The following is a 19,161-nucleotide window of genomic DNA, read 5'->3' on the forward strand; positions in this document are numbered from 1 at the left end:
TAAAAGTAGGGAGGAGGCACACCGGCCAGGGAGGAGCAACCACTCCTAAAGAGGTACGGGCTGGTCTGTATTTATCCAATGCCATATGCCTCCCCGAACTCTGCCATGAGCCCTGTGTTGTGTTGTGGAAAGAGAAAAGATAATTTAGGCAAGACATTAGGTACCAGCGGTCAAAAGAAGAAATGAAAAGGAAATGGAAATTCTCTCATGCATGATTCATGCATACAGTTAATCCCCACTATTTCTGAAGGCCAGTTTGAAGAACCAGATTGTGGAATTTTTTTTTCTTTCTTTTGTTTTTTTTTTGGTACAAGAGTGAATATTTATTTAGAATGGAAAAAAAACTTTAATACAAATTTCTAAAAGTTGACAAGTTACGAACACACCACCAAGTCCAGAAAAATCACATATTTTATTAATTAACTTCCTAAAATACCTTTACAGTACTTTCCCCCATGTGTTTTGGCTGCATACTTTTGATCATCTCTTTGGAATGACTATTTTTCACAGCTTTATTGAGATATAACTTATACACCGCACAACTCACCCATCTAAACTGTACAATTCAATGGGTTTTAGTATATTCACAGAGTTGTGCATTTTATAAAAATATTATCACGCCAAAAAGAAACACTATATTCTTAGCAGTCACTGCTCTTTTCTTTCTAACCCCCTCAGCCCCAAACAACCACTAATCTACTTTCTGTCTCTATGGACTTGCCTATTCTGGACTTTTCATATAAATGAAATCATACACTATGTGGTCTTTTTGTGACTGATTTCTTTCACTTAGCCTAATGTTTTCAGTGCTCATCTGGGACCAGCATATATCAGAACTTCATTCCTTTTGTTGCCAAATAATATTCCACTACCCATTCATCAGCTGATGAATATTTGTGTTGTTTCTACTTTTTGGCTTTTATGAATACTCCTGCTATAAACACTCCTGTGCGAGTTTTTGTGTGGATGTTATATTCTCATTTCTCTTGGGTAGAATTCGTGGGTCATATGTAACTCTGTTTAATTTTATTGCCAAACTGTGCCTCGCAGTGGCTGCACCATCTTGTATTCCCATCAGCAATGTATGAGGGTTCCAATTTCTCCACATCCTAACCAACACTGGTTATTGCCTGTATTTTGATTTTATAGCCGTTCTAATGAGTGTGAAGTGGTAGAATAACTCTGTAACATCATTTCTGATGGGTAGAATAAAAAGTCTTTTCTCCAGCATAGTTGATCAAAAGTTGTTTGGTTTTTTTAATTGACACTTTAGAAAAGTTCCTGTCTCACATTCATTATTGAAAATAACATGTACAATTTTACTGTGTTGTCAAATTTAGGAAGATGTCTCAAGTTTCTTTCATATGTGAGCCGTAGGATATGGGGACATTTCAAGTTATTTAGGCAATGATTAACATTAAGTGCTCTTAAATTCATCTTTATTAATATTGTTGTGAATTTTATCATTTCATAGATGTCAGTTATTTCATGTCAAAAGAGAAAAAGAAAATTTTTCATTGCATTCTATGGTTCACTCCTCGTTTTTACCTGAATTCTCAAACAATCCAAGAGTCTTAAAACATGCATTTTTTAAGTTTTTATTTGAAATACACAAACAACTCTAACCTCTACAGTATTTCCAATTAGAAGACCTCTTAACACATTAATCATTTATCAGTTGTATACACATAACTGGTATATTAGAGTGGAGAACGTTAGCTTATTTATTGTCAAATTCCTAGCTTCTAGCACTGTTCTTGGTCCATAGTAAAGACTCAGTGAATAATTGTTGAGTTGAAATTTGCCCTTATCCAAGGTAGAATTATTCAACTTACATACACAACAAATATTCAACTCAAATATACAACAATCTAAAATCACATTGTCCTTGAATTTCAGTAGCCCAAGGTGAAACTGAAAGGACAAAATTCACCTGGCATTTGACTCTACTGAATACTGAATGGATGCTGGATGGATAAGAGGATTGGGAGACAAGAAGCAAAGAGCAAAAATCTGGTCACTGTGCTGAGGTGATTTCAAAGAGCAGAGAATCAGGGGAAGATCAAGGAGGAAGTGACATTGGCTCCCTGTGCTGCATGCGCAGAAATGTTAGATCACAGGCTGGACCCAGTTCACCTTTTCCCCAGGATCCAAATAAGTTAGGCTATGTCTGGGAAGAAGAAGAAGAGGAAGGAGAAGGAGAAGAAGAAACACAAATAACAAAGGTTTCATTCATTCATATGACCAATACTTCTTGAACATTTGCTATATATTTTACTAGGTATAGTTCACTGACTTTAGCAGTAAATGAAACATCCCTGTCCTCATGAAGCTTACAGTCTAATGACCTTGGGAAGACAGAAAATATGCAAGATAAGTTAATATTTATAAGACCTGATATGGTGATAAGCATTTTAGAGAAAAATAAAACAAGGAAGAGGAACAAGGAGTAAGGAGTGTGGGTGTGGGGAGTGGATGGTTGCAAAGGGTGTTTGGAGAAGGCTGCGCTGAGAAGGGGAAATCTGAGTGAGGACCTGAAGGAGGTGAGGCGCCAGCCTCACAGACAGACAGGTGAGGAACTGTGAGTGCAGAGGCCCCGAGGGCTCGCCTGGCGTGTTCGGGCCACAGCAAAGATGTCAGTGTGTCAGTGTGCCGAGAGCCGAGTGAGGACGGGTGACGGCAGGAGGTGTGGTGTGTGGGGCCTTACAGGCCACTGAGAGGATCTGGGCTTTTAACTGACTTTGGAAGCTTTTGAGCAGAGGAGTAGTGGGATCTGATTTCTCTTTTACCAGGATCACCTTGTATGGGGTGTCGGAAACAGGGAAGTGAATTAGGAAGCTAATGCAACAATCCAAGCAGATGAGAGTGGCATAGACCAGGGTGGAAGCAAAGGAGGTAGTGAGAAGTGTTCAGATTCTGTCGTATTTTGAAGGTTGAGCTGACAGGATTTGCTGATCAATGGAGGGTGGAAGAGAAAGAGAGTCAAGGATGACTCCAAGTGTTTAGGGGAGAACCGCTTGAAAGATGGAGTTGGGAAACTGAGCTGGGAAGAATCTGCAGGGGAGCAGGACTAGGCGGGGGACGTCAGCGCTCAGCTGTGGACATGGTGAGTTACAGGCATCTTTCAGACACCCAACGGTAGTGCTGCATAAGCAGTTGGAGATCAGAATTCAGGGAAGAGGTTGGTGCTGGAGCTATAAATTTGGAAGTTAGAGTAGAAGTGGTATTTACACCCGTGAAATGGGATGAGATCACCAAAGGGGTGGAGGAAGAGAAAGAGAAAGTCCAAGGCAACGCTAAGAAGTTAGGGGGATGCGTAAGAACCAGCAGAGGAGGTTGAAAAAGTAGGAGGAGAGCAGGTAGATGCTCTTAATGGAATATTGTCAGGTTATTTTTACATGAAACTTTTTGCTCTCTAAAGTTTTCAGTTAGCATTTTCTCTACTCTGCTGTCTCCCTACACCCTGCAATCATCACTTCTCTTTTTATCAACACGTTCATTCTATCATTTTCAAGAAGAATGGAAGAGAGTGTTTATACCTGTGTTCTAGCAATTTCTCACTTTGTCTCAAGCTAATTTGTTACGCCTGACCTAGTTACTAATATTTGTTTACTATTTTTTGCAAAAATAATTACTTCTAGAATTCACTAAAAAAGATATTTAATTAATATATAGGTTTCCAGGCTGATAGAAATTGTTTATTAATTAATTTGTATTTAATTTCTGTATTTTTTGTTACAAAAGAAAAGAAGTGCCAACCACAGCTTCTTGAAATTATAACAAGAAAAATCGAGTGGAATGACTATACACATTAGAACCAGGATGTTGAATAAGTTCCATTCCTGGTATAACCAAAACTGTCCTCCACAATCATTTCATTCGGTGGGAGAAACTCTTCCCCGTCATTAAATGAAAACTTGGCAGGCCCAGAAATTGTTCAGCTCACTCTAGACACAGGGTCAGTTCAGTAATTAAACTACCCAGTCCTGGAGAGCCCAAACTTGACCTGACATCAGATCTTCTTCCCTGCTTAGCTGGAAGTGTGCTATGGGAAGGAGAGTGTAGGTGACAACGTCTGCTCCTGTTCCACAGCCCTGAGTACCCACTGGGACACCTCCTCTTCTTCCTGATACTCTCCAGCCCACCCCAATGGATAGACCACAGGAAGGTAGACCCCAGGCCAACTCTCTTGCACGTGGCCCACGTCTGGTCCACAAGAACACTCATGGCCCTTGCTCAGCAACTCTGAAAGTGCAAGCTAATCCCAACCACACAGCAGGGGATCTCGGGCCCTGCCCCTAGAGCACTCAGCTCTCTCTCACACTGAGTTTCCTGGGAAGCAACAGTCTCCATTAGCTTTCTGGGGCATGAGTGAGGCCACTATCCTCAGTGTTTTCCAGCTACAGGGAACAACTTCAAATTTCTCCAACGACTGTCTTTGAAGTCCCTTTATGAGTCTTGGGGTCATAGAGTAGAACCTCCCACCTTCCCCTAATGGGGAGTAGAACCAGGCGACAGCTCTAGTCACCATGTCCTCCCAATCTCCTTACACTCACTTCTTTTTACAGCTTTGCTCTAACTGTGGGATCCAAGATTGTGGAGGAGGATCTCAGGACCATTTCCTTAAAAATCTGTACATGGGGTGGAGGTCTGTTTCACCTTCACTTTGTACACTTTCATATCTAATGCATTGACACCTCAGTGGAACCTGAGACAGAAAGAGCCCCATTCTACCTACCATCCTCTTATCTTTCTTGACTTGAAAGAGTCAAAGCATTTTTTTCTTGCTATAAATACATGTGCACATATGTTTACATGGACATTTAAGTATATACATTACATATTGTACATCTGGATATAGCCTTAATCACCTCCATTGTAGATTTATATGTTTGAAGGCGATGACTGAAAGACTGGTACCCTTGTGGACAGAAATCACTGAAAAAATCCTCCATCTACACCTAGCCCAATTCATCACGACCACATTGTGGATATTGGGACACTTCATATTACCTATTCCTCATACCCATCCTGTCAAATTTGATAACTACTAGGCATATGTAGCCATTTAAATGCAAAAGAATTAAATTAAATTAAAACCCAGTTTCTGAGCCTGACTACTATATTTAGACAGTGCAGTCATAGAACCTTTCCGTCATCACAGAGTTCTGCTGGACAGCAAGGCCTCACACGGGCTTTGGCACATAGGAGGCACTGAATGGCAAGTGAAAGTTTGGTCCAAAGATACTGTCACCAGAAGGGGGACCCAGAAGTGGGCTCTTGTCTAACACCCAGAAATGAATTGTCCGAGGAGACACACTTACTGACAAAGCAAAAGATTTTGTTGGGAAAGGACACCCAGGTGGAGAGCAGCAGGGTAGGGGAACCCAGTAGAACTGCTCTGCCGTGCGTGCGGCTTGCAGTCTCAGGTTTTATGGTGATGGGGTTAGCTTTGGGGGTTGTCTCTGGCCAATCATCTTGCTTGTGCCCATATTTGGTCTGACTCAGTGTCCTTCCTGATGGTACGTGCATCTCTTAGCCAAGATGGTTTCCAGCATGAGGGTTTCTGGGAGGTCGGCAGGACATATTATGGGCTGGCATCTCCTCCCTCCTTTTGACCGCTCCCGAATTCTCCAGGTTGGTTTTAGGTGGCAGCACCATGTTCCTTATCGGGACCTCCTATTGTGAGACAACTCATGCAAGTGGTTATTATCGTGCCTGGCCAAGGTGAGTGGTTTCAGCCAACAGTTCCCTAACAATACCATATGATTGCCCTGGTTTATTTTTCTGAGAATATAAAGCTTTTTAGTACAGTACTAGGTACTGACTCAACCATCAAGAACAAAAACCAAGGTACATAGGTATAGCTGCTTTTCTATTTCACACTTGAAAACCTGTCTGCATCCTCCTACTCCACTAGAAAATGCTTTACCGTCCAAATAATTACTGAAAATATTTGGGGAAAAGTCCCTATTTCCCTCAAAAAACAAATTACTTTTTCAGAATTATTCCAGTGAAAAGGAATTGTTTCAAAAGCAGTGTTTGTATTGAAGGGGGATTCCATATAAAAACTACTTTGCTGAAATAAGCATTTCACGTATAATATTTCTCCAGAGTAGAAATGACCTATGAAAATTACCGATGCCTGAGTGCGTTCACATTGTAAAAGTACCCTGGTGTTCAAAAGCAGTCTTTATTGTCACAATCCTCACAATCTTTCTGGCAAGGCTTTAGTGATAATGGCAAATCCCAGAAGCTGAATCTGTAAATGTTCTGAATTGTGACCCCAAGAAAATCAGACCAGACTAGACTTCAGGTGCAGAGATGACCACACCTTCTTTATTTATTTCCTTTTTAATCTCCTGCCCAAGGCACATTGCCCAGCACAGAGGAGTTGCCCATCAAATGTTCCCTGAATGCATAGATGAATGAATTCTCTCTCCTTATTTTGGGAGGGACTAGCATGTGGTTTAGGGATTCCTTTGATTTCAGTGGCTCTACAGAGAGGAATGTTGGTGAACACTGTCAACAAAGCAGGTAAGAGAACTTCCGATAGAACTCTCATCTCAAAATATCTGCTTTAGGAACTCCTACATTTGAAAATTTCTGTAACTGTGTTCATGAAAGGAGAGAAATCTACCCATTCTCTCTCCATTTCCCATTAAAGACCCTCATTCTGGACACATCTGCTGAATTACCTGCAAGAGTTGACAAGTTCCTGGGGCTGAATTCTGACCGAGTGGCTCTTTTCGAGTCACCTCACTTCTGAACTCTGTGAGCCCAGCTATTTTGGCCCTATTGATTCATATAAATCCACAGTCAGGAACCCTGGAGAAAAGGGTTTCTTTCCTTCAAAATCAGCTTTATTGATGGATAGTTTACATACTGTAAAACTCACCAATGTTAGTGCTGTGGTACTGTGATTTATAATAAGAAATATACTTGGTCTTCCTCCTGCTCCTGACACAGAGCTCCTGAAGATCTCGAAATTCCTAAGTGGTGAGAGCAGAAGCGTCTTTTGTTATGTTGATAGCGTGACTTTAGAACCTTACCTGAGGGTGGGGGCTAGTTGCAAGGAGAACCAACCCTGTGATTAAAGGGCTAGAATTTTCAGTCCCACCCCCTTGACCTCTGGGAAGGGGAGAGGGGCTGGAGGTTGAATTGATGCCAATTGCCAGTGACTTAATCAACTGGGCCTATGTAATGAAGCCTCCTTAAAAAAACCAAAAAGATGAGGTTCTGGGTTGGAGAACACAAGGAACACAATCTTGCCTTTCGTTCCTTAAGGATGAGCCCTTAACCTGTCGGCTCTGATGCTATGTCCAGGTAGATAGTGTCAGAATTGACTTGAATTGTAGGACACCCATCTGGCACTGGGGAACTGCTTAGTGGTGTGGGGAAAAACCCACACACGTTGAAACTGGTGATAAGAATTGTTAAGTTCAGAGTTCAGTGAGCTTTGGCAAATGTATCGAGTTCTGTAAATCACCACTACAATCAAGATATTTCACACCGGGGCTTCCCTGGTGGCACAGTGGTTAAGAATCCATCTGCCAATGCAGGGGACACAGGTTCGATCCCTGGTCCGGGAAGATCCCACATGTGGCGGAGCAACTAAGCCCGTGTGCCGCAACTACTGAGCCTGTACTCTAGAGCCCGTGAGCCACAACTACTGAGCCCACATGCCACAACTACTGAAGCCTGTGTGCCTAGAGCCTGTGCTCTGCAACAAGAAGCCACCGCAATGAGAAGCCTGCGCACTGCAATGAAGAGTAGCCCCCACTCGCCCCAACTAGAGAAAACCCGCGCGCAGCAACGAAGACCCAACACAGCCAAAAATAAAATAAATTAAAAAAAAAAAAAAAGATATTTCACACCTTCTCCCCCCCGAATTTCCATGCCCCTTTGCAGTCAACCCCTCCCTCCAGACCCTGGATCCTAACAGCTAATAACTTGCTTTTCTCTCCGCTGTAGTTTTCCCTTTTCTAGAATCCCACATAAATGTAATCATGCAGTATGAAATCTTTTGTCGTCTGCCTGCTTTCACATAGATTCATGCATGTTTTTATATGGATCTGTAGTTTTTCCTCTTTGTTGTTTAGTAGTGTTCCATTATATGGATATATCAATATAATTTGTTTATTCACCAGGTGATGGACATTTGGGTTGTGTCCAGTTTTTGGCTATTACAAAGAAAATGTTATGAACATCGATATTCAAGTTTTTGTGTATAACGCATATGTCTTCTTCTTGGATAAATATCCAGAAGTGATATTTCTGGGTCATATGGTTAATGTATGTTTATTTTTTTTTAAACGCAAAACAGTTTCCCAAGGTGGCCATATTATTTTGCTTTCCCATCTGCAATGTTTGAGAGTTCCAGTATTCTACATTGTTGCCAACACTTGATATTACCAGTTTTTTAAAATTTTTGGCCTTTTGTGTATGTAGAGTGGTATCTCATTGTAGTTTGACTAGCATTTCTTAATGATAAATAATAATTGAGCATCCTGTCATGTGCTTATTTTCAATTTGTATGTCTTCTTTTGTAAAGTGTCTATTTAAATCTTTTGCCCATTTTCTAAAATGGAATCTTTTTGTCTTCTTTTTATTAAGTTGTAAGAATTCTTTATATATCCTGAATCCAAGTTCTATATCAGATAGGTATTTTGTAAATACATATTTATAAATGTATTTGTATTTGTAAATACATATAATTTTCTCCCTGTTTTTGGCTTGTCTTTTCAATTTCTCAAGTGTCTTTGAAGAGCAAGAGTTTTTAATTTAAATGAAGTCCAATCTGCCATTTTTTCTGTTATGGTTTGTTTTTTTTGTTTCCTAAGAAATCTTTGCCTAATATAATGTCACAAAGATTTTCTCCTATGTTTGCTTCTAGAAGTTTTATATTTTTAACTCTTATGTTTACATTACAGCTGAATTTTTTTATGTGGTATGAGTTAAAGGTCAAGGTTCCTTTCTTCCTACATGGATAGCCAATTGTTCTAAAACCATTCTTGAAAAGATTACCCTTTCCTCATGTAGTTATCTTGTTGAAAATCAACTGAGCATATATGTGTGGGTCTATTTTTGAACTCTCTTCTATTGCATTGATCTTACCAGTTTTTAAAAAATTTTGGCCTTTTGTGTATGCTAACTAAATAAGAGTGGAAGATAAAACCATGAGCAAAAGTCTCAGCGTCATAGAGGGAACTAGGAGGAACACTAGAGATGATGTATGTAACCCGACCTCTTTGCCTTACAGGTGGGGAAACCCTTTACAGATTCTTGGCACCGCTTGAAAGACACTTGTTTGAGTACCGTCATCATAATATTTTACTTTATAAATGTCCTAGGTGGACACATCCCATGATCTGCTCTATTTTGGAGCAATGATCACCTTCTAGGGGGGCCTTCTTGCCACTCAGCGTGACTTGGGGATGGATGCTCAGGCCACTGGACCCCTGAGGGGGGGACCACTGGAGGAGGCCAACCTGGGGGCAGTGGGTCCTATCTGGGCCCTTCACTCCAGCCACTGTCTTCACTTGTCAAATGAGTTACAAATAAAATGCTTTTAAGATTTGTAGAGCAATTTAATATTTTTAAAAAATCAACATTTCATCCTCTTACACTAACCCCAAACACACACCCACACACCTCAGAAATGAGACGTGGTTTTATCTATCCCTTATGTTTATTTGTTAAACATAATGTTTAGAAACAAAATTGAAAGCCAAGTTGATTTCTTTCGTAATTTAAGCTATATTAACCTGCTACTGATTTTTTTCAGATGAAAAATATTTCCAAAAAAGGGTTAGTAATTTGTAGTTGATGGATATTCAACATTAATGTCAGACTGTAGAACTTGCCTCTCATTTCGTTGTGAATATAAGTTGAATATGCACATATTACAGTTAAAGAACTTCTGAAACTTTTAACAATAAGAAGGAGGGCTACTTTAATGCTCCAAATTTTGTCATTTGGTTAAAATGTCATGTAGTTGTCACACACACACAAAACAACGGGACATCTTCAAATCCATTTTGTTCAGAAAAAAAGACTTTTTATGTGATTTCTAAAAGTTATTTAATAGTTAGAGATACACAATCATCATATTTTTGGATATGAGATTTTTTTCTCCTTTAATTTTTTTCTCCTTTTTGGTTTACTATAGAAATTGCCCATACTAGTTTATATTGCTGATGCTGTTATGGTGCTTTTATAGTAAATGATTAATTCTAGAATGGTTATCCGTAAAAGGACATTTTTCTTTTCTCTTTTAGAATATATTTTGTTTTTCAAACCTTAATTTTTATTTCTTCTAAGGAGTGGGGTTTCTATTGCATCTAAAGGATCTGTGTAGACGTAGGGCTTAAAAGTGAGAATCAGGACAGATTTTAAACCTCTTCTTTCTTGCTCTCCTTCTCCTTCTGTCTCCTTTCTACCCTGTACTGCTTACACCCAGCCCTGCACCCTTGCCTTGGTGACCTCCCTAGGATTTATTTTCTCTTTCCTTTTCCCTGGGCTCCCTCTCAGCCTCGCTGTAAAGTTCTCAGTCTATCCCTGGTCTTCTCAGCCTGTTGTCATAGTGACAACCACACTCCCCGGAGTAGCAGTCTCATGAGTGGTTGGGATGGACCTGACACGAGGTCCCACAAACAAGCCTGTAACTGTGTGGACTTCAGCGGCTCTGGGCAGACGTTTAGCAGCTGGGCCAGAGCTGTCACCATACGGTGTTGTTAGAGAGAACGTAAGAAAAACGAGAAAGAAGTCCACACTGTTAAAAACCTAGGCTGGGGGGAGCGGCTAGCGGGCGCCGGGCGGCCGAGTGGCAGAATGAAGACCAACGACCTGGCAGCAGCCCCCGGGGATGCTCTGGGCATGGCCTCGGGAACCCCACAGCAGAACAGCCAGAAGGCAGAGGAGAACCCCAGCCTCCTGGACGCGCTCCTCCGCGACTTCCCAGCCCCGCTGGGCCCGGAGAGCCCGTTGCCATGGAAGGTCCGAGGGACGATGCTGACCCAGGAGGAGGTGGAAGGCGAGCTGGCTGAGCTGGCCGTGGGCTTCCTAAGCAGCAGGAGCGCTCGGCCGCCACTCGCTGCCTGCCTGGCTGCTGCAGACGGACCTTCCTGAGTTCAGGAAGTTGCCGGAGCAGGAGGAGGAGGAGGACGGCGATGAGGAGGAGGAGGCCCCTGTGAGCCTGCTGGACGCTGCGGGCCTGGCGCGGAGCCTCTTTGACCGGCTCTGGGAAGTGTGCAGCCAGTGGCAGAAGCAGGTGCCCGTGGCTTCCTGGGTCCCGCAGCGGCAGTGGCTGGTCTCCGTGCACGCCATCCGGAATGCCCGCTGCAGGATGGAGGACCACACGTGTGCCTCCCAGCCTTCAACCTGCTCTTCGGCCTATCGGACTCTGTGGACCGCGCCTACTTTGCCGTGTTCGATGGGCACGGAGGGGTGGACGCCGCGAGGTACGCGTCTGTGTACATGCACGCTGTTGCTGCCCACCAGCCCGAGCTGCCCACTGACCCCGCGGGGGCCCTGCGAGCAGCCTTCCGCTGCACCGATGATATATTCCTCTTGAAAGCCCCGCCAGAGTGCAGATAAAAGCTGTTTACACTGTACCCTCATCTATAAGCGTGCAGCAGAATTACGTCTAAAACAACACAAGTACGGTAAAAAACCTTATTGCTAAAAAATGCTAGCCGTCACCTGAGTCTTCCAGTCGTGATCTTTTTGCAATAGGAACATCAAAGATGACTGCTCACAGGTCACCATGACAGAGAATAATAATAATGAAAAAGTTTGAAGTATCGCGGGAGTTACCAAAATGCGGCACAGAGACAGGAAGTGAGCAAATGCTGTTGGAAAAATGGTGCCAATAAACTTGCTCGGCGCAGGGTTGCCACAAACCTTCAATTTGTGAAAAACGCACCATCTACGAAGGGCAATAACGCGAAGCAGCAACACGAGGTCCACCTGACCCTCCCCACCCCCCAAACACCTCCCCCGGGCAGGTCTCCCTAGGCTGCTGGTGTCCGCAGTTAGCGCGATGAGGCGCGTTTGTTTCTGAAAGAAGAAAGGACGCATCCGGTCCCTCTGTGACCTTACCGCCCACTGAACCTCACCTCGGAACTTCGGGGGTCCTCCTAGCAGGGTGGATACTAAGATCGTGTCCCTTTCTGAGATCGGGAAACAGGCGCAGAGAGCTGAGGCCTGGCCCAGTCGACAAGGCAGGAGGAGACGTGGGGCGGGGAGGGAGGCACTGTCATCAGATGCTCTGAGCACAGACCTCACCAGAATTAACAAGGCTGCATTTGAATCTGAACAGAAAACCTTCCAGGTCTAAGACTGTGAGCTGGGAGCCCCGCCACCCAGGAGCTCAGGGCTGCCGCTCTAGTCAAGAAAGAATTCTCTGAAGCAGAGCTGTTTAGCTTAGGCTGTGTTTATTAAAAACACCTTTGCTGAGACGTTAAAAAAAAAACAAACCTAGTCTGGTTCATTGCCTGCTCACTGATGAGGAGTTAAAGGACAAGGTAAAGATAGGTACAAATATTTAGAGAAATATGACTATAGACAGATGACATTCTGGATAATAAGGGAAATGACGTAATTTTAGAACATAGTGAGCCACAGACTTAGGGAAACTAGTTGGAAAAAAATCTCCATTTGAAAAGGACCTAAAGGGTCTCGGAGGAAAACTTGGCAGAGACTAAACAGTCAAATTAGTGAGTGTCTTTCTTAGAATTAAGGCTAGCTCAGGACAAAAATCTGAAAGAGAACAGTTTGCTCCATATAATACCATTTTACCAATAACACTACGTCACAAACCTAGTTCACCCAAGTATTACATTATAGTAAGAATCCAGTAAAGCAAAGGTTGAAGGATGAAAATAAAAGTCCTTCCTCCTTCCCCTCCTCCCCAAATTCATGGAATCGTGGACCTGGAAATCATCTATTTCAACCTTACCCTCAAGGCAGGAAGCCCTTATACAGCAGTTTTAACAGGTGGCCATCCAGGTTCTGCTTCATTACTTCCGGTTGACAGAGAAGTGAGTCATTGCTTCACAAAGCAGCCCATTCTATTTTTAACAAACTTCAGGTAAAAATCCTCCACTAATAAAGAGCTAACACTCATGCTCTATTTATTCTGTGCTAGGCAGAGGCCTTCGCGCATTAGCTGGGAATCCCCACACGACCCCGTGCAGCAGGCCCGTGGCTCAGAGCAGCTAACCCCACCACAGCAAGGCCGGGGTCTGGATTTAGGTCCAGCCTGACTCCAGAGCATCCCAGGTAACCCCTGTGCCGTGGGGCCGCAGGTCACACATGCCTCGCTGTAGCTTCAGCCATTCACGCTGGTCTGGACACCAGCGGTCAAGCCACCACTCCCATTCCTCTTCCACTCCAATAGCTTTCAGACACTTGAAGGTGGCAACTGTCAGCTCCCCGCCCTGCCCCGCAACTCCTCTCCTCACTGTTTATTCAGCGGCAAATTTTTGGAAGCCTCTTTCATCTGGATGACCATCTTCTCAGGATGGGTACTGAAGAGCAAACACAGTAGATAAGGTATAAACAGAGTAATAATTACAGATGAAATTGTCATGTTTTGGCTACCAGATTCAGTGGAGGAAAAGACTTTATAGGTAACAAGCATAAAAATTATCTTTATAAATATTTGCTACTGCATGTATTTATGTGTACTCGCAAATCTTTTCATTACTAACATAGTAATTATCGTTCTAAACACATTATAGTGCTGCATAATGATAACTTATTGCCCAAACTGAATTATATTTCAGGAGCTACGAATGAATTTGATGGATGCAACCATTTCTGTGCATCTCTGCTACCATGGCAACCAGTTAAAATAGGTTTGTTTAATTAATTAGTTGTCCGTAAAGCACTATGAAGATGAAAACTGCTATAAATAGATGCACAGTGTTTGGTATTAACGCTAGTGTGATTAACATAAACATAAAGTATTTATGGCCGGAGTAGACCAATTCGTTTTCCATTAACAGCCATATTTCATCATTGAATTAAGAAAAGGATTTTTAAAAACTTTTATCACCTTTTTATTTTTAACAGATTTTCTAGTCTCTCTTTTATGCTTCTCTTGGCCAAATCTTAACCAACTCACATCATACACTCAGGCAGAAGAGAAAATTAGTGATAACCAAAGTTTCCTGATGAAAAAGGAACATCTTCTGATGGTGGTGACAATACTCAAATGCCACTGCTGAGCTTTCCCGTTTCCTAAAGCTGAATGCAGGGTATGGAGATTGCCCCGAGTGAGAGCTGGAGGGATGGCCACATCATCCGCCAGGACCTATTTCCCAAAATGGCACAAGGGTTGTTTGCAGGGAGCTTGTCAACCTCCCTTAACTCCCACCAATGCTTATGCAAAGTAAAAACCGCTGCTTGCCATGCAGATGGAACTATGTGACAAGCTCTCCAGATTGTCAAACCTCCAAACAGATGGGCCCCAGGTCTGCCATAGGTTGAAATTCTGGAGCTGCCGTTGCTCCTTTCCCACCTGCCTCCTTGCTGTGGTCTCTTGAGTCTCCGGGGAGATCTTGTAGCTGAGCTACTATCATGGAATTTAGAAGTGGGAAGACCCACCCACCCTCTACTCTAGCTCCCTGCATTCTAACAGGTGAGGTATTTCACAGATGAGGAAAAACAAAGTTCAGAGTTAGCTGAACTCAGAGAGTGCTGGGCTGGGCTGGGCTGGGCTGGGCTCCATTTGGATTGTGGTAGGGTTACGTGGCTGGTTGGAAGTCTTATCCTCAGGTAGACTGAGAATACCTTCCGCTATCCTAGCTTAAACCAGATCCATGAACCTCTGGCTGGGTCCATTTAAATGGATTCAATGGACTACCTCATTGCCAGTAATTGAAATGTCCTCGTTTACATGAGGGCAAGGAGTGAATGCTCAGGCCTGGGCTCCTCTTTAGATGGTGGCACACCCCAGTGCCCACCTGGGGCCAGAATAAGATAAAGGATGAACATGACTTCAATATTTCCCTTCCTCTGAATACCCTGTGCTTGCACGTTGGCTTCTGTAGCAGTGTCTTACGCTCTTTAACATCCCTTGGTGTTAAGCATCCTCAGATGTTAACATCTGCAGCCCTCCCACCGCACGTTAGATTTACCCCTCCTTGGAGTCATCCTTTGTGACTGACAAGGACTCTTACAGAAAAGGCATCACCAGCATCTCCATTCCCAGGTTATGTATTTGTGGTTTAAAAGAATCCTTCAGTCTGTTAAGCCTAAGGAGTGATTGAAAATGGCAATTTCAAGTCTATGGAAGATCAGTGGGAGAATTCCTGTGCTGAAGAATCTAACCTGAGAAAGAAAGGTCTGGCTTGCAAGATACCAGATGGGATGCTGTTCAAATGCAGCTTGTATGTAACTGCCTGCTGGAGATGCTGTGGAGGGAATGCAGGTGACCTTGGGCCAGATGGCCTTTCAGGTGCCTCCAGCCCCGAGATTCTTAATGATTGTGTTGCATGAATGGCGGCTCGATTCACTGTTGGTCAGTGGCCACTTGGAGAGGCTTTCTTACACCTCTACAGAGCTCTGTCCTTAGCCCTGGCAGTGCTTATCAAACTGTATCAGTTCAGAAAGTGGGAATTATCAGCCCCATGTGGTGTAGTGAGAAAGAGGCACTCACAAGCTCTCAACAAGTGGGGGCCATGGGCTGATCTAACAAGGTGGCACTGGAAGACCTTCTCTTTATCAAAATACCCATCTCTCTTCTCATCCTTATCATCTGTTTTGTGCTCCTATCTCAACATCTACCTTCTCTTCCCTAACACTAAGCCCTGTGTCTAAATATATGATCCTTTTTCCTTTCTTTACAGGATTTTGTTCACTCAAGAGGTCTTCCCTGAACTCTGTTAATCTCCCCAATTTATATCTTACCTTTCTCCTTCCTTTACATTCCAAACTCTTACCAAAAGAAATAATATCTGGGACTTCCCTGGTGGTGCAGCGATTAAGAATCTGCCTGCCAGTGCAGGGGAGACGGGTTCTATCCCTGGTCTGGGAAGATCCCACATGCCGCGGAGCAACTAAGACCGTGTGCCACAACTAGTGAGCCTGCGCTCTAGAGCCCGCAACCCACAACTGCTGAGCCCGTGCTCCGCAAAAAGAGAAGCCACCGCAATGAGAAATGTTTTAGTTAGGGTGGTCTGAGGAGATGATGTTGGAGCATTGACCTGACAATGAGGGAACGTACCACAAAGACGGGAGGGGAGCCTGGGGAGAGGGCAAAGGTCATGAAATGGGAGCAGTGAGAGGATCCTTGTGGTTGGTGCAGAGCACTAAGGACCAGGGCTCAGCATGAAGGCTGGAGTCCAGGTCTTTGGGCCTGAAGGCCATGCTCAGAATTTGGATTTAGATTTTAACTGGTGGGGATACCTTAGAGGATTTTAAGCCTGAGAATAACTTGGCCTGATTACATTTTAAAAGATCACCTACTGCTATGTGGAGAATAGATCATGGAGTTTGCAGCAGGACAAGAGTGATGACAGGAAGACCTATAAGATTCAGTTGTCAGGTAAGAGAGTCTTGGGGCTTGGACCAGAATATCCATGCAGGTGACGAGCTTGCTGAAGAAGCTACATGTGAGGGGCTGTGTCCCTTATTACTGGAAATATCTGGGAAAGGGGGTAAGTCAGGGATGTTGCCCATGAGTCAGGTTTGGACAACATGGTATGGAAGGTTTCGCTACCGCCAACGTTCTACACCCTATGAGACTTGATCCCATTTTATGTAGAACCTGCCTTATCTGCTTTCTATATGGCCCCATAACCCTGTAAGTCAGAAGACAAAAGGGACAGGCATTAACGCAGAGGTCAGAGCTAACTGGAGCTGGTCTAGCTAGTTATCCTACCTTTAGGAGCTGACCCGTCCCCAGTGTAGTAGGGTGATTTGCCATAATGAATGAGCCCCATTGCATGACACCCATTTTACTTATTTACGTGAAGTCAGAATCCCCTGAGCCTTAAATTCATAGTAAAAGGGGTATCAATTTCTGAAGATTAAATGAGGGAATGTATAAAGTTTATAGAAATCTAAGTTACTAAAAAGTATAAATTTTTATAGAAATCTAAGTTACTATTCTTACTTAAATGAAATTCAGTGCAAAAGGTACAATAAAATGTTTTATAATGTGCTCTGTCCCTTTGCAAAGCTGTAACTGCTGGAAATGCTACAATTCTTGAACTTGCTGGGCCAGACCCAAGGACAGCTACGTGTCTTTGTATACAAAGTTAATATGTGTCAGACAAACACGCTGGACTATATGCCCAAGCAAATTTTCAGTAATGAGACAAGGGTAAGAGGAAGAAGTAAGTGTGTCCCAACATGCTCTGAACAACCAGTATTCCTCTGTTTTGATGTCATCAGCACAATTTTTCTGCCATTTTATCTTTTCTCATGAAAAAGAAACCAAAAACTGTGATTTCTAATATTATTTCAAAATTGTGCTTTTCCTATGTGGTTTTTAAAAAAATATCCATTTATTTTTTAAAATTAATTAGTTTATTTATTTATTTTTGGCTGCATTGGGTCTTCATTGCTGCACGCAGGCTTTCTCTAGTTGCGGCGAGCGGGGCTACTCTTTGTTGCAGCACGCGAGCTTCTCATCACGGTGGCTTCTCTTGTTGCGGAGCATGGGCTCTAGGCGCGCGGGCTTCAGTAGTTGTGGCATGCGGGCTCAGTAGTTGTGACTCGCGGGCTCTAGAGCGCAGGCTCAGTAGTTGTGGTGCACGGGCTTAGTTGCTCTGCGGCATGTGGGATTTTCCCGGACCAGGGCTCGAACCCGTGTCCCCTGCATTGGCAGGCGGATTCTTAACCACTGCACCACCAGGGAAGCCCTCCCATGTGGTTTTATAGAGAGCAAAGGAATGAAGAAACATATTTGAAAAAGGGAGACAAGAGATAATCAAAACTGAATTTTGTTCTAATTCTCTTCTGAATCCTTTAACTTGTACATTGTCATAATTCAGACCTTTACATGAATTTCATCATCAAAGAAACTTTAAGGGGAAAAGAGAATATCTCTTTTCATTAAAATTGTTTTATTTTATGTGTATGTGTGTATATGGAAACAAAACAAATCTGATGAGAAACAGCTGGATGAACATGTGGTTTCAAAACCGTTACATAATAAAAGAGGAAAAGACTCAGATTCCCACATTGCACCCAACATATGGTATTTCATCCCTACAGCACCCCTCCCCCCACTTTTTAAAGGATATCAAATTCTAAAGTGATTTCACAGGTGACCCACCTTCTAGGATTACATTCTGCAAAACTTATTTCCCTCCACATGCTTAGTGAAATGCGGGGTGAGGCTCCCAGATAAGTGAGCCCCCAACATGTTCTTCTCCAAGCAAGCCTAGGTGTATGTTTAAAACCAAAATGTCAGGCATGATAAATCTAGGTCTATAATATATAAAGTGAAGAAAATCATACGTAACAGCAGAATGTCAATGATTGACATATCAAAAACCTTTAATTCTATGCCAGCAAAGTAGGTTGTCTATAAGTTGACCAGGTCCAGACACCAACAGAATTTCTGCAGTTTTCTTTAAAAAAAAGTCTGGGACATAAACAAAAGCACCTCATGAAAGTGCTTTTTTCACGGGTCACTGAAACTCAAAATCACTGAATTTATGAAGAGTTCAAAGGAATATCATAAATCCACATAATAGGCTTGAGCACTGGCTTGGGTGCTTTAATTTCATTCATAACACTTGATGTTGCTGCCAAAAGTTCAATTTTCTCTCTCTTTCTTTTTAATTGAATGAAATACCTATAAAAGAATCATACTTCCTAAAAAGAAAGCACAGCTTTACAAGAGAAGAATGATGACTCTCAATCTCCAGTTAAATACAACTTCCATCTTGGTAAAATTGAATAAAGGAATATGCTACCAGCGAGTTGGCCAGTAATGCAGGTAGGAGGGAGGGAGTTACAAAAAGACCGGGTCCTTACTTATCCTACCGCCTCTCCCCAGGAATCTGGTACATGTCCATAAACTACTTTGACCTTATAGAAAATGGGTGGAACAGAAAAGAGTAGAAAAAAAAAAAGAGTAAAGACCCAAGACATGAAGCATGTTAACCAGGAGGCCAGGTCTATGTTCAGCATCAGACC

The 19,161-nt window shown here is 42.9% G+C and overlaps 1 protein-coding gene and 1 pseudogene across 1 annotated transcript in view; one reads left to right on the forward strand and one right to left on the reverse strand.

Annotated features, from left to right (window-relative positions):
• The window catches only part of PSD3 (pleckstrin and Sec7 domain containing 3), a 560,448-nt gene that overhangs the window by 492,666 nt on the left and 48,621 nt on the right, over positions 1-19,161 (reverse strand). The gene's annotated exons all lie outside the window — the stretch shown is intronic.
• Positions 10,822-11,598, forward strand: LOC137756096 (protein phosphatase 1F pseudogene; annotated as a pseudogene).

This window comes from Eschrichtius robustus, chromosome 21, assembly GCF_028021215.1.
Source record: "Eschrichtius robustus isolate mEscRob2 chromosome 21, mEscRob2.pri, whole genome shotgun sequence".
In the NCBI taxonomy this organism is placed as follows: Eukaryota; Metazoa; Chordata; class Mammalia; order Artiodactyla; family Eschrichtiidae; genus Eschrichtius; species Eschrichtius robustus.